Below are 16979 nucleotides of genomic sequence, written 5' to 3'. Positions count from 1 at the left end.
TATGGAGGAGATCAACCGACCACGAGGCTGCCGACACCGTGTTCATCGCGGATGGGTCGCCAAGCTTCATCATAGTATTCGGAGTGGGGCCGAGTGCACAACGCAGCAGGCGCGAGAGCCGCTTTGCACTCGGCAGCCGCCGCCCAGTTCGGCTGCGCCGTCAGAGTCGCTGACGTCAGCTGCTGGGCGTACAAACGCTAATCCGACTGGACGGACGTCAGCTGAAGTCCAACATGCAGTTGAATTAGCAAACAGGCGAGGCTGCTGCAGAAGATCGACAGTTTGCAAACTCTGAGATAAGTAACTGTGTGGTGTGGGATCCGCTTCAGGTGGGACTGACGGATGAAATCGAAAAAGTACGAAGAAGGGCAGCTCATTGTGTATTATCGCGAAATAGGGGAGATAGTGCCACAGACATGATACGTGAATTGGAGTGGCAATCATTAAAACAAAGGCGTTTTTCGTTCTCATGAAATTTCAATCACCAGTTTTCTCCTCCGATTGCGAAAACATTCTGTTGGCACCGACCTACATATGGAGAAATGATCATCACGATAAAATAAGAGAAATCAAGGCTCGAACAGAAAAATTTAAGTGCTCGATTTTCCCCCACGCCATTCGAGAGTGGAACGACAGACAGCTTGAAGGCGGTTCACTGAACCCTGTGCCATGCACTTCATTGTGAATAGCAGAGTAATCACGTAGATGTTGATGTAGATGTAAATGAAATACAACACGAATTTACAGTGATTGCAAATTACAGTCCCCATCACTTGAAAATGATACCATGTAGCTGTCCAGCACTTTCCTTCGCATAAGTCTTTTACGGAAGTTGGACATCACATCTTGCAGGACTGGCACTGGAATTCGATTAAGTTCCGCCTGACTTTGATCTTCCAGTTCCTGCTGCTGGGCTACAGCGGAAGAAATCATTCCCTGAAAGGTCAGGGGATCTTGGAGACCAGGAAATGTCCCCGTTCTTGGGGATGAGATGACCAGGAAAGATGGTCTGTAGCTCATTAGTTGAGTGCTGCGAGGTAAGGCAAGTGGCACTACCCCCGTTCCGTTGATTCCTAACGTAATATAGTATTTTGTGACATTACAGCCTTTATCACTGCGATTTTTAACATGTAAAAGTTTTTTTTTTCTGTATTTGCGTCAGTATGTGCGAACTTCTAACATATACCAATGAATGTTGTAACCAGATATCTTTGCCGCGCTCCTGAAAAGCGCAGAATATCACGATAGCTATAAACTGTTATACGCTGCTATCGATCAGTAAAAAAAAAAAAAAAAAACCGATGCACCTATGTTTCAAAATAACAATTGCCAGTTTTTACTTCTGCAGGGAGCCGTGTCGCTGTCTAGGTCTTCTGTGAATGTGTTGCGAGTCGGACGCAAAAGTATTGTGCTCCATCTGATATAATCATTTTTATTGTAAAGTTAAGAGTTTAAGTGATTAGAAATATATGTAGCCACAAACAAGCGAGAATGTATATCGTGAAAAATTCGCTCCACCGCCACAATGGGTGGCCATGTTAATGTAAGTTTCCGTTTCATATTATAATACTTGAAGCCTTGAAGTTTACTTAATTTCAAAGAAAATCTCTCAACCTTATTTTCATTAATTATACTTATGATAATCCTTCCTGTTTAAAAGATTTATGCAGCTTATGATCCAGCGTGTGTTCTGTCGGAACAGGAGGCTGTCGTGACGACATCGCAATCCAATCAGTTGGTCCCTTAGATTTCTTTCATGTAACTTCCGTCTGTTTTCTCCGCGCGATCTTCCTCCGAAAAAAAAAATTTCTGTTCATTTTCTTTAGTAATTTTCGATATCGCGAAGGAGAAAAGACAGCCGCCTCCTGCTCCGAACGGAACACTACGACTTTTCTAACGTCGGAGAGTACCGCACGAATTTTCCGCTAAAAGGTAATAGAGTTTCTTAAAGCTGGATCAATTACACATGTTGCTGCTGTTCTCCGACAAATCTGGTGTGATTAATAGTAATTTATTCTGTCACGACAAAAAGAACCAATTTTATTTTTACCAAAGCAACAAAGCTTTCAATTAAATTACTAAAAATCATACCAGATCTGGCGCCCGAACAGGGACTTGACTAAAATATTGAATGTGTCACGGTACTAATATATGATTGTCTTATTTCATGTATCGCTCTTTGGAACCCACTGCTGCATAAAATTACGGATGAGCAATAAATATACGCAATCTTGAAGGACGCGGTATTTACACAAATATCTTGGGATTTAATAAGACGCAGATTTGCAGTTTTGAAGACAACGCCGAGTGAGTACCAAATTTTCGTTTGCCATAGTTCTGTCTAAAGAGTAGCTCATTGACCTTCAAATTCGACCTCACCCTATCCTTTCTGTAGCTTAACGTAAAAAACCATTTTTTTTTCTACGTAAATATTTGAACATTTTCTGTAACCTTTTGCTTGGCCTATTTGTTTTATACTGTAGTTAGTATTCTCGTGTAAGTTCAAGATGGATGCCATTTCAGTCTTTTCTGTGTAACAGCGTTGGCAATCAATTGTTTCAACGGCGTTGACTCCATCTTGTCTTTTTGCTACAGACGTGTGTCAGTTATTACCCACGTAACATTAGACATTTGACGAACGCGCCGCGACTTTAACTTGCGCGGCAAGAATAATTGACAATCAGAATTTCAGTTGGCAGTACCCATTTTAAGTTGGCAATAGTTGAATTTCATTATGGCGGACGGACAATCGAGCGCGAACTCTGCAGACGAAAGCGACGGCACTGTTAACAAACATTACCGACTCCGCTCACGCGGAACGACGGCCAGGACAGACGACAGACAAGAGGTAGCTAACGTGGACGACACTCAGCAGGAAACACCCACCTCCCCGATAACGGTATCAGTTGACATTGTCAAAATGTTACAGGAATTGATATTAGACAGACAGGAGAGGGAACAGCGCGAACGTGATCGCGAACAACGTGAGAAAGACAGAGACAAGTTTTTATCAGAGCTGAAAACGGATATGACAACACAGATAGAGTCGGTTAAGGGTGACGTCACGGCACAGATAGATTCGGTTAAGGGTGACGTCAGGGCACAGATAGAGTCGGTTAAGGGTGACGTCGCGGCACAGATAGAGTCGGTTAAGGGTGACGTCACGGCACAGATAGATTCGGTTAAGGGTGACGTCACGGCACAGATAGATTCGGTTAAGGGTGACGTCACCGAGCAAGTAACCACTTTGACAACCCAGATAAGCACTCTGAATAACAAAATTGAGAACATCGGTCAGAATCTCACAACTCAAATCGAAGCGTGTCGCAAAGAAACCGATTCGGTAAAACTTGCGTATAAAACAGTTGCACGACAGGTAGACGAGTTAGCGACAGCGGTAGCCACTGTAGAATCAAAAGTAAGTGCAATGGCGAATGACATTTCGGACCGAACTATTGACGAAAGAGTTAACAGTAGTGTTGCTTCGCACACTAAAGCACTTACCGAACATTACAAAGAATGGATTGATGTACAAGAGAAGCTAGTTGAGGAGAAGGTTACACGTGACTTGAAAGATGTTGTTAAATCCGCAACCTTAGACATATTATCTGCACCCGGCAGTTCAGGCGACACTGTTTGTACTGAACTAGGCCAAATTAGACGAGTGTTTACCCGGGATTTGCCGGAATGGCGGAAGCAAGTAACAGATGAGATATCCGACCTGAAACAGCAAATTCAAACACTACAGTATGATAACCAGAGTGACGGGAAACACTCACTACCTTCTGAGCCAGATGAACATCAATACCAGACAACACAACACCCCACAGTACATTCCGCGACTGAAAAATGAATTTAACGATTCACACAACAACAACACTGAACAATTGACACTCACGACCCTCATGAAAGAGGAGAGTGTATTGAAAAACAGAGTTTTTCAACCATTCCAACCGGAAAAGCGAAATATTCATCCAGTCGTTTTCCTAAAGAACTTTTCAGGAGTCTTTCCAGCTGCCTGGAATGACAAACAGAGAATACAATTCATTACCGGATATATACAAGGAGAAAGTGCTATATGGGGAACCGAGATGGTTGATAAGTGCAAAACATTTAGCGAGTTTGAGAAAAACTTTTTAAGCAAATTTTGGAGCGCAGGTGTTCAGCAACGCCTACGCAAAGAGGTCTACAACGCCGAACCTTTCCATTCGAACAGTGGCGGACTTCGCCGGTACTTTGCAAAGTACTTGAGAAAGATACAATATTGGGACACTCCCATAACAACAAAAGATGTTATTATGATCCTTAAGTCAAAACTACCAATTTCCATACGCGAAAAATTAGTGAACGTGTCAGAGGAAGATCAGGACGCATTTTTATCCGTCCTTGATTCGCTCGATCTTATACACGAAGACGCGCGTGCGAATGCTAACCGTAAGAACAACAACGCAGGCACGTATTCGAATGGAAACGGTAGTAATGGAAATGGTTCACACGAAACACAATACGGAAACAAACAGTACAATAACCGCAATAGAGGCCGAAACAATGGTTACCGTAATGGTAAACACAAAAACAAGCATTACGGCAACCAACGGTACAATCCAATATACAACACGCAACAACAGTATTACGGGAATGCCCCATACCAATCAAACAATAACGGTAGTAACTTCTACGAGAATGGGAACAAATACAAGGGTAAACGTTGCAACAATCAAAATTGCGGAGGTCAGCTACCTCCACCACAACCCTATGGGCAGCCACAACACCAGCAACAACAGCAATACACGCCTCAGCAACAACCATTCATGCAACAACAACAGTACACGCCACCACAACGGGACTTTAGATACAATAACAATAAACCAAGAAAACAATACAATCCACCGGTATATTTTACGCAGGCAAGTAATGTACCGATTTTTCAGCCTGGTAATCAAGTGCATTACCAACAAGGGTTTGATACAAATCAACAAACACAATGGGTAAAAAACCAGCGAGAGTGGTCAAGTGATGTGACAGAAGAATCAAATCAGTCGCATCACAAGAAAGCGGAAAACTAAAGGCAGCACCTTTTCGCCTCCGAGGGGATGCTGCGGATTAATGTCGAGTCATCGGGAAAGAAATGAATGGTTAGATCCCATACCTAAAATTGTAGAACCAGAATTAGATTTAGATGCAAAACTTAGGCAAGCATTGGTATCCTTAGCTGTACAAGCGAATCTACGCAAGAAGTCTTATGACAAGAAAGTATCTAAGGCTCTTACATATGATATTAATGAAAAGGTGCTTTTACGGACACATTTTAAGCCATCGAAGTTGTTGAAAAGAAATCGGAAATGGAGGCTATTGTACGACGGACCATTTGTAGTAATTAGAAAACCACATACAGGATGTTATCTAATAGCGGATCCTGCATCTGGCAGAATTAAAGGATTGTATCACCACCAGGATCTCAAGAAGTATAACGAGGCAAAGTAACAAGCAAAGGAACATTAGCCTAAGATTTAACCTGTGAAACACTTCGGTATTCAAACACACCAATACGAGTACTCACACTTTGGCGAAAAACTATGGAGGTAATTGAAGATTTGATTTATTATGGCGTACGAAAAAGAAAGCACATTCCATTTGAGAGGATAGATTCTCAGTTAGTTTCAAGTTAGTCATAGGTGTAAGCAGTCCAAGTTGGCTGTTGGCATTGAGGAATGCCGTTATTGGTGAAAGGAGATACGGAAGGAAGTAGCAGATTGCCACCTTCCAACTCCAATGAATATATGTATATATATGAAATATTAGGTTAAGCAATTTCTTTTTCAGCCCTCAAGATGGAATGTTAGTCTTTAAGTGTACAGAGTACAGCCTATTGCGTGTAAACTGTGCGTTATTGTAACACCGCCATGAACTATACCTTTTGTTAGCGCGATCTTTAGAATTAAACAGATTTGTGTAGCCAAGTGTTTGAACTGTCAAAAGCAGTAAATAACAGATAGAGTATCACGTAGTATTTGATAGTTTTCAGGAGATTCAATCTCAGATTCAAAATATCATCTACGAACAGTAAGCCTCATAAAGATTTAATAGCTAAGCAACAAAGCATTTCCTTTATTGTGTTTTACAACAGCTGTTAGGTCATGTAGTCGAGAGTGCCACTACATCGAAACATATACGTCGTACTGACAAGCCTGGAGTATTCCTGATGGTAAATGTTTCTTCTTTAAACATGTAAGATGCACTAAAGTAATTAGCTATTTCACAGCCAAGCCCGACAATCGCCCAGAAGGAAGCGTGATAAACTAGAAAGCTGTCACCAGATATGACTCACATTATAATAATAAAACTAAGATCTGATATTAGATTAAAGAATAGCCACTTGAAGGCACACGTGACGCATGTCATGCATCTAAGGTAAAAAAAAAATATCCTAGTGTAGTTGTGCTAGAATTTGTATATGTATATAGTATATTTATGTTCATATTTGATCCTCTCCTCTTCCACTTCCCCATCCTATCCCATTAAAAAAAAATTGAGGATTAGAATTTGACAGGCTCATCTGAGTGCTCTTTAGACGGTTGAAGTGGAAACGAAATTTGTGGGAGAGATCCGTTAGCGAAAATTTTGTTCTAATCGCGTATCGCGTGTAGCAATGTTGAGAGATTATAATACATCCCGCGAGTAGCACTTGCAGCCAGTAACTTTATGAAGCATGAATCTTCCGGAGAGAAATGCATGAGTATGCTCGACCAGTAGAGATAGAATTTGTTCAATCTGTGCTCTACATAAACAGTGACACTAAATTTTGAAGAGAAACGAAATAACAAGCTGCTTAAAAGATTTGTTTTAAGAACAATTTTACCTTTGTAAAAGGGAGAGAGAATAACCGAAATAATCGTGCCTTGATGCACAAGTAGTGGTATTCAATACGCTAATCCGGCGTGGCGTGACTGAAAAGGTTAACAGAATTTTGTGACTGTAAGCAAACTTAAGAAATGTATGTATGTATGTATGTAATTTATGGACATTGTTTAATCTTGTAATGTATTTACCTGTGAGTAACTTGAACTGTGAACTTTGAAATCACAATGTGAGATGGGAGATGTGAATTTGCAGACACTAAGACGTTCTAAACAAAATGCGAGTGATAAAGTGTACAAAATACGTGTGCAGTGACATGTGTACACGCAAGTGCAGGTAGTGACAGCGATCACAGCAAAGCATTTTGCAAACTATATGTAAAACGTTGGCTTCACTGACCTGTGTGTAAGCAGCATGGCAGGTCGCAGGGACTGTCGTGTGAAATTCTCGATACAGACGATGGTATTTTCTACCCAAGTTTTCGATACGCCGATCGACGATGGAGGAAGGACACTAGACGTGTGTTTTCCGCGTGTTCTCATTTTAGCAGAGCGCGAGTGACACACGTTAAACTTCATACGAGCATACACGAGCGCGTGTTGCACTGGACTAGTAACCGGCAACAGCGCGGAGCTGCTTGCAATTGGACTCAACAATTAACATTTGAAACACAACCGACGCGCGCGCTGTGGAGGCGTGTCATTGACCTTAGAATGTTTTCCGTCTCACAACTACGCAAGAGACATTGCTAAAGCTATCACAGTGAAACTTAATTATGAACTTTATTTATTCTGTAAAAAGAGAAGTCTTAGCTTCAAATTAATTTCCATTTATTCAGTCACGTCGGATATTTGCAATAGATAGTTAAATAAAGACAAGGCATTACTGAGCACTGAAACGTTAACTGGAGGGGAAGGTTATCAATCCTGTCCAGAATCCTATAAAACCTTTACCTGTAAGTCTACATTATAGCATGAACCTAACACAGGTTTCTTTCTGTTTATTTGCATGTAAACGACATGACGCTTGATGCGAGACACTAGAGAGGCAACACGAGCGAACACAAAAAAAAAAAGGACGCTACCCAGGGTCGTGACCTCTCGGACGACGCCGCTCACCGAACGAGAATAGACGTTGCAGACTCCGGTTAAGTGAGCGCGTGACAAATAAAAGTGTACAGTGTAGTGTCAAGTGAAACGTCCTGATTAACAACGACATTCTAAAAGAATCTAATGAAACGGATAAAAAAAACATTACGAGACCAAACAGGTCACAGACAATTTTAGAGGACTGTTTAAGTAATTATTTCAATGTATCTGTGTATGTTTGTCTACTGACATGTTTTGTTTTCTATATAGAGTATTATTCATTTATCTTTGTGTGTGTTAGACTTAAGATTGTTTTTTTTTTCATATTTTGTTTCACCGTAACAGCAATTAAGATGACAGTGCAAGGACACCTTACAATGAACTGAGAGAAGTGCCGAAGTGCACAAAAGACACTGAAAGACTATTTGTTTTCATAACTGTACTGGAAGCATAAAATAACTAGATGACAAACTCATTCCAATTTTATGTTAGAACGAAAGTAAACAGATGATAAAACACAGTAATGTCTTGAAACTACATGTGAGTCCTGATGATCCTTCCGGAATCATCATGCCTCACATGGGAGGCATTGTGACATTACAGCCTTTATCACTGCGATTTTTAACATGTAAAAGTTTTTTTTTTCTGTATTTGCGTCAGTATGTGCGAACTTCTAACATATACCAATGAATGTTGTAACCAGATATCTTTGCCGCGCTCCTGAAAAGCGCAGAATATCACGATGGCTATAAACTGTTATACGCTGCTATCGATCAGTAAAAAAAAAAAAAAAAAAAACCGATGCACCTATGTTTCAAAATAACAATTGCCAGTTTTTACTTCTGCAGGGAGCCGTGTCGCTGTCTAGGTCTTCTGTGAATGTGTTGCGAGTCGGACGCAAAAGTATTGTGCTCCATCTGATATAATCATTTTTATTGTAAAGTTAAGAGTTTAAGTGATTAGAAATATATGTAGCCACAAACAAGCGAGAATGTATATCGTGAAAAATTCGCTCCACCGCCACAATGGGTGGCCATGTTAATGTAAGTTTCCGTTTCATATTATAATACTTGAAGCCTTGAAGTTTACTTAATTTCAAAGAAAATCTCTCAACCTTATTTTCATTAATTATACTTATGATAATCCTTCCTGTTTAAAAGATTTATGCAGCTTATGATCCAGCGTGTGTTCTGTCGGAACAGGAGGCTGTCGTGACGACATCGCAATCCAATCAGTTGGTCCCTTAGGTTTCTTTCATGTAACTTCCGTCTGTTTTCTCCGCGCGATCTTCCTCCGAAAAAAAAATTTCTGTTCATTTTCTTTAGTAATTTTCGATATCGCGAAGGAGAAAAGACAGCCGCCTCCTGCTCCGAACGGAACACTACGACTTTTCTAACGTCGGAGAGTACCGCACGAATTTTCCGCTAAAAGGTAATAGAGTTTCTTAAAGCTGGATCAATTACACATGTTGCTGCTGTTCTCCGACAAATCTGGTGTGATTAATAGTAATTTATTCTGTCACGACAAAAAGAACCAATTTTATTTTTACCAAAGCAACAAAGCTTTCAATTAAATTACTAAAAATCATACCAGAATTTTCAGAGTTGCTGACGCGCCCATTTCTATATATATATATATATATATATATATATATATATATAAGCCAATTGGGAGAATTTCAAATTGACCATGTGGCCATCTCATATAACTTCCAAAAAGAGATCAGAGATATCCAGGTTAGGAGAGGTGCAAATATTGACTCAGATCATTATCTCACAAGAGTTCGGGTCCAATTCACCCTAAGAAGGAAAACACCAAGAATTCCACCAGCAATCCCAAAATTTGACCTACAAAAACTAACAGAATCAGAAACAATTAAAAAATGGGAAAATTCTCCCGCAAACAACTGGGAAATATTCAAGGAAAAAATCACAAAAATAGCGAAGGAGCAAATACCACTGAAGAAGAAGCACAAACATCCATGGTGGAATATGGAATGCGAAAAGGCAATTCAAGTTCGTACAGAAGCCTTTGCGAAGTACAGTTCAAATAAAAATGAGAAAACTCTTCAAAACTTTTTAGAAACACGGAAACTTTCAAATAAACTTATTAGACAAGAGAAGAGAAAGTATGTAACTCAGCAACTGGAATCAATAGAAGCAGATTTTAAAAATTATAATACGCATGGATTCTACAAAACTTTTGCAAACCAAATTAAAGGGTATATCCCTCAAAATGTCTGTTTTCGGAAATCAGATGGGAATCTGGCACTAAGCGACGAAGAAAACTGTGAAGAATTAGCCAAATATTTTGAAACGCTACTAAACTGTCCAGAACCAACAGAAGCTCTTCCAATATCCAGCACTAAAGCCCCGCAACAGCAAGACTCTGTACCCCCAACTGAAGAAGAAATTATCAAACACATAAACAAACTCAAAAATAACAAAGCATCAGGAGAAGATGGAATTGTAGCCGAATTTCTCAAAAGTCTAGGGTCTAACTCAAGAAATGAGCTAGTTAAAATTATTCAAAACATATGGGTTACTGAAGAAATACCAGAAGATTGGAAATGTGCCCTAATACATCCGTTACATAAAAAAAGGGGATAAATCGGATGTGAACAACTATAGAGGAATCTCCTTACTTGCCGTCACATACAAGATATTATCAGCTTGTCTTCTTGAAAGAACACAAAAACTGCTAGAACCCAAAATCTCAGATTTCCAAGCTGGTTTCAGACCAAACAGATCATGTCCAGAACAAATTTTAAACTTGAAATTGATTACAAGGATGAGACAAATGCGAAGGAAGCCTACAGTATATGTCTTTGTCGACTTTAAAAAGGCATATGATTCAATTCACAGACCCACACTATTTAAAATTCTTGAGGAACAAGGACTGGGTAAGAAGACACGGAACATCATAGAGCAGACATTAACAAATACAAAATGCAAAGTGAAATTCATGGGAAAACTTTCAAAATCATTTGAGATAAAAACTGGGGTTAGACAAGGTGATGGATTATCACCTCTGTTGTTTAACTTAGTTCTGGATAGAGTCATGGCAGAATGGGAAAAAGAACTCAAAAAAGAAAAGTACTGGAAACCAATATCACTGGGAACCAAAAAAGATGACCTACAAATCCCCTACTTAGCCTACGCAGACGATCTTGCAATAATGGCAGATTCTAGTGAAATGGCAGTCAAACAGATAGAAACCTTAAAAGAGTGTGCAGGAAAAGTTGGCCTACAAATATCTTTTGAGAAAACGGTGCTTACAACAACAAATCTAGAAATTTCTAAGTTACAAACCAAATATGGAGAAATTAAGAGGGTACCATACTTTAAATATTTAGGAGAGATAATTTCTGAAAAATACTCACAACAAGAAAGAATATTAAAAGCTCGTAGGGGTCTAGGGCTGGTCCAAAACATTTACAATAAAAAATGTCTATCTATAAATACAAAAATTAAACATTATAAGTCGGTAATTAAACCAATAATGCTATATGCCAGCGAAACCTTGACACTTAAAAGGAAAACAGATATGGAAAACCTGAAGAAAGAGGAAAGGAAAATCATTAAGAAAATTCTGGGACCAAGATGGACCAAAGAGGGGTATAGATTACAGAAAAATTCTAAAATTGAAGAATATTCTAACATAGAGATAGACATGAGGAAGAGGCGTCTAAAATTCTATGGCCACATAATGAGACTTCCCGATCACAGACTTACAAAAAAATAGTAAGATACGTAGCATCCCTTGTTAATGGAGGAGAATGGATCAAAAATGTAAAGAAAGATCTGGAATTAGCCAACATTACTACTGAAGACATGAACAAAAGAAACAATTTCAAACATAAAGTTGACAAATGGGAGGTCAAACCAGAGACAAAAGCGCCGAGAACTGGAACAAAACGGAGCGAAGAAAGAAAAGCTGAATTCTCGCAAAGAATGAAGACCTGGTGGGCAAACAAGAAGAATAAGAAGCCCCAGAAGTGAACCATCTTTACTTAGCGTCTTCCATGTTGGGAGCTTTAGGAAGACAATATTACATTACAAAATATAATTACATCACAGTAACACATTACATAATAAAAATCATGAATCATAATAAACCAGACAACATGTTTGAAAAAAGTTTTAAGTAGATAGGAAAATATACTTTATACACTGGTGCAGCGCCAAGCTGTCATATTACGTCTAAATATCCAAACGAACAGTGTGCGGATGAGGTAGAGGATATTATTCCATTGGTAGAACGTAGTACGTAAGTACACGCATATGTCGCACATACAAGAATATGTCGCACATTACATATAAAATGCCTCTGTCCGTATCACTTACAACAGGTGCAACATATTTGAAGGTGAAATGAAGGTAAACAGTTGGATTTTTGTCGTTGGCTAATTGCAAATCATCGAATAGTCGCATTATAACTGTTTACAGATAAATCCACTTTCACTTGGGGCTGTACAGAGTGTTAGGTGCATAACTGCAGATATTTCTTAATGTTGACTGAGGACGATGTACTGAACAACATTTCATTAGTTTTTGCTTCATTCGCAGATTAATAAGTATAGCTATTCGGAGTAGTATGTTTATATGTTGGTTAGTACCTCCAAGTACATGTTGTATTAATGCTTATTTTCCCCTGTGTAACAGGTCAAGTGTTGAAACGTCGACTCGTGGATGCAAAACCGTTAGCCTGCACTGACTGGCGTAGTCCTCTTAGTGGTGTAGTTACGTTGCAGAAAACATCAGGCAGTAAATTATGTAACCTGTTTGTGGGAAGTGTGTTAGATACAGTGAAAAAGTAACTAACGCACTGAAGTGGGTATGTGTTAAGCGACCAATGATTACAGAAGGAGGAGGATATTGGTGTTTAACGTCCTGTCGAGAACGAGGTCATTAGTGACGGAGCACAAGCTCGGATTAGGCAAGGATTGGGAAGGAAATCGGCCGTGCCCTTTCACAGGAAGCATTCCGGCATATGCCTGAAGTGATTTAGGGAAATCACGTAAAACCTAAATCAGGATGCCCGGACGCGGGTTTGAACCGTCGTCCTTCCGACTGCGAGTCCACTATGCTAACCGCTGCGCCACCTCGCTCGGTCCAGTGATTACAATATCTGCATTTACCTCCAACACCCTGCATCAGTAACACCCTAAACTCACATCTGTGGACAGACGAAAATCTACCTGCCTTTGTGGAGGCACATTTTCATGAATGCTTCGCTGTAAATATGTAATATTCTTAAGAACTACCTTCCAGCATTATCGGAAGAGGTTCCGTTGGCTACGAGGAAGGATGCATTCTTCCAGTATGGCGGAGACCCTGCGAATTTTAGTCGTCAAATTAACTATCATATAGAACTTCCATTTCCAGGAAGATGGATCAGCAGCTACCATCACTATTTGGATCGGTAGATTTTGTCTCTTTTCTTGTTTGCCAAATTCCCCAGACCTTACACCTCTGGATTTTGGTCTGGAGATGTTTGAAAGGCGAAAATGTAAACAAAAAAGTAACAGTAGGGACAGCTTGACCGTTCGAAGTTGGAAAAGGAGTTTAGGAATATCTACCTTGAATTTAATCATGTGCCTTTGCTTAACGAAAATGGTTCAAATGGCTCTGAGCACTATGGGACTTAATGTCTAAGGTCATCAGTCCCCTAGAACTTAGAACTACTTAAACCTAACTAACCTAAGGACATCACACACATCCATGCCCGAGGCAGGATTCGAACTTGCGACTGTATCGGTCGCGCGGTTCCAGACTGTAGCGCCTAGAACCGCTCGGCCACAGCGGCCGGCTTTGCTTAACACCTTGTGTGACTATGTGTTTATGTTATACTGTAACAGCTGTATCTTTGTACCCAACAAAAGTTGGATCAATGTCACATGGAAAGTTTTACTCGAAACAGTTTATACACCCGACGTCTAAGATATTTATATTTGTACCAGAAACACACTGTATGCAGACTGAGACGTTTGAAATTGATCCGCTACCCATTTTTAACAGTATCCGAATTGGAGGGCATCTCCTCTACCTCCAAATTCACTAAAAGGTGTCCTTCCTACTGGGCCAACTATCCTGCGCAAAATGCGGAATCTGCTAGCCATAGCGTATGGTTTGTCTTCAAACTGAATCTCAAAACCACTCAGAAACTAAATATTAAATATCGAAAGCGACTTAACTGTGTGATTTGTATTTAATTTCAATCCAGAAACAGAGGGAACATCTCTTCATAAACTTTATGTGATACTGCTGATGGAAGCATCAATGCATTATCGTAAGCGTAAAGTGAAATTTGTCTTTACCGGAGTTACCATACTGTTAAAAGTTCTTGTGTGCATTCTTCATAATTGGAATTGGCTCCATTGTAGTTTCCAATAATACCATTTCATTAACTAGAGATATTGAATTACAGTAAGTTACGCCACTTTCAAGGCATCGTTTGAAAATACATCTCCCGAACTCCTTGAAATCTGCGTTGTTTAACGGTCATTGTTGTGATACATTAACAAAAATTATTCAACAGCATAACATATGTCGCCATGCACTCACAGTTATGTAAAATAACAAACAGAACAAAGTTTCTTATATCCTTTCACCCAGTATAAAACGTAATTTCTATGAACACAATGTATAAGCTGCTATCTCCTTTTCTTACGCAAACACTGGAAAGGAATTGTGGAGTTTACATTTCCTTTTACCGAAATCCAATTTTCATCTCTGTGGTACTGTACGGATTGTAAGAGCCTGCCAAGGCCTCACAGTGCATACCCCTCCTGGATAACTAAAATTAATTTCCATTATTTTATTTTGTGGTGCATCTCGGTGGAATTCGTTGTCTCACAAAGAACAGGATTAGATTCCTCTGAGAGCTTTCTTCCGTCAAAAGAAAAATGAAGTTTTCCAACCGTTGTATATTAAGTACTTCACAAGAAATAAGCTGTAGCTATCGGACCAACAGAGACTTTTTAAAGTCACATTATTTTAACTCTTAGGAACATTTCAAAGGTTCCTAAGAGTTTCATAAAACGCTGTTTCATCAAAACAAGGAACTCTCCATCACGACACATGAAGAATTCAGCACTGAATTCCCTTCAATTATAGACTTCTTCGGAGGTACGTAGCTGATGGTTTCTAATTTTACTAGCGGGCTTTAATCTATTATACTAATAAAAGTGAAGAGGTAACATCTGGGTAAAATGATAAGAAAAATATTGAAGTGGTCGAATGAAAATACGGTGTACATTGTTTTTCTGGAGACATGTTAACAGAGTAGGCCAATAGCAAACTTATGAACTTCAAAAGATCTGAAATCCAGATTTTATCATCATGTGGTTTAATTTTTTTACTTTCTGTAGATGCTGCAATAAATTTCCATGTTTCTAAACCTACTGTGCAATATCAATTCAGTGATATAGACGCAAAGCTCATACGTTGCTCACCTCTTTGTGTTCCGAAACTAACCAAAATCTGAGTTAGTTCCGTAATTACTTAACTTTCATAATTACAACACGTTGCAATACAGAAGCCGAATTTCTGAAATTCATCTCCTCGCACATCTGAGGGCGATCCTATCCTTTATTGAATATTTAAATATAATAACAGAAATAAAGTTCTGTGAAAAATGTAAACCAGAACTAAATGAACCCAAACCCTGCATTTCGAAAACTCACCAATGACATCACCTTGTTCCAAAAGAGTTAAAGTTATTTTTTCCAGTAGGTAAGTATTACTGGCTTTTTGGGTTTGGCATGGGTGCTCTAATGATTAGCTTCACCATGTCAAAGAGATTGAAGCTACTTTCAATGTGAGTACGTCAGTGTTTGTGTTTGGACAAATTTTGTCAGTGAGCCTTGGAATTGTACCAACATAATTAAAGACTGACGTACTTAAATGTTAATACATTTAGTGTGTTGAAAGCTGAGGCAGCCAAAAACTGACGTACTTAAATGTTAATACATTTAGTGTGTTGAAGGTTGAGGCAGCCCCAAGACATCCTTAGACCAAATACCAAAACGGCAGCTATATCCAGCCCCCCAGTCCCACTTCATCTTTCCACTGAATCCTTGATGATCTAAGGAACGAGAATACACGCATCAGTGATGTATCTCTATATCAGTCCAAAAAACTGTAAAAGGTCGATAATTTCTCGATGAGGAAAAAAAAAAGAATAAGTCCTCAATCTTTGTAAAACGATATCTATATACACTTCCTCATCAAAGGGCTCCGGACATGCCCAGATGCGAAACTGTCAGGGACGTCTCACATAAAGAGTATATACGCTCTAAGGAAAAATGTCCTGCCATGTACACTACAAGGGACTAGGGTGAAAACTGGAGTCCTAACCTGAGGAGCTTGTACTGTAGACACACCTCTTTAATAAGACATGTGTTAAGTTTTTGGGCTACAGTATGGAATAAAATAGAATAGAAGGCGGCTGCGAAGGAGATTTGGAAGTGCAGAAACGCCTTCTTAGCGGTAACAATCGTAATTAACGGTACACCCACTGATGGGATTGAGAGCACGCTGGACATGCTGACATTACACCTTATGGTTACAGCGGAGGCAGAGCCAGGGGTATACTGGTTAAGAACTGGGAAAAGAACTGAAAACGGTTAGGATATCCAGAATGCCACGGCAATGAAATGAATATCGTAAATATAGGAATGGTCAGGGAAATGCCATCTGACTACACAGTAACTTCCATTTGCTTCAATGATCCTTTCAAGGCAACGATTGGAAGCGGGGTGCAGTGAGAAAATGAACCATAATACCGTTAAGAGGGGACAGTCTGGTTCATTGACGGGTCGCAAACAGACGAAGATACTATGGGGGGTGGTTGTATACGTGGTACAGCCTAGCCTAGAGAGAGCAATCTCTCTAAGAAAACTGAACTGGGCATACCAAGCCGAAGTATTCGCTATCGGACTGTGTGCAGAGGAGAATCGACGTAGGTACTACAACAGCCGTGGCATCTACGGTCATTCAGACTGCAAAGCCGCTCTGAAATCTCCATCAG

The sequence above is a fragment of the Schistocerca piceifrons genome, chromosome 1 (genome assembly GCF_021461385.2).
Source record: "Schistocerca piceifrons isolate TAMUIC-IGC-003096 chromosome 1, iqSchPice1.1, whole genome shotgun sequence".
NCBI lineage: Eukaryota > Metazoa > Arthropoda > Insecta > Orthoptera > Acrididae > Schistocerca > Schistocerca piceifrons.
Note: the sequence above shows the minus strand (reverse complement) of the source record.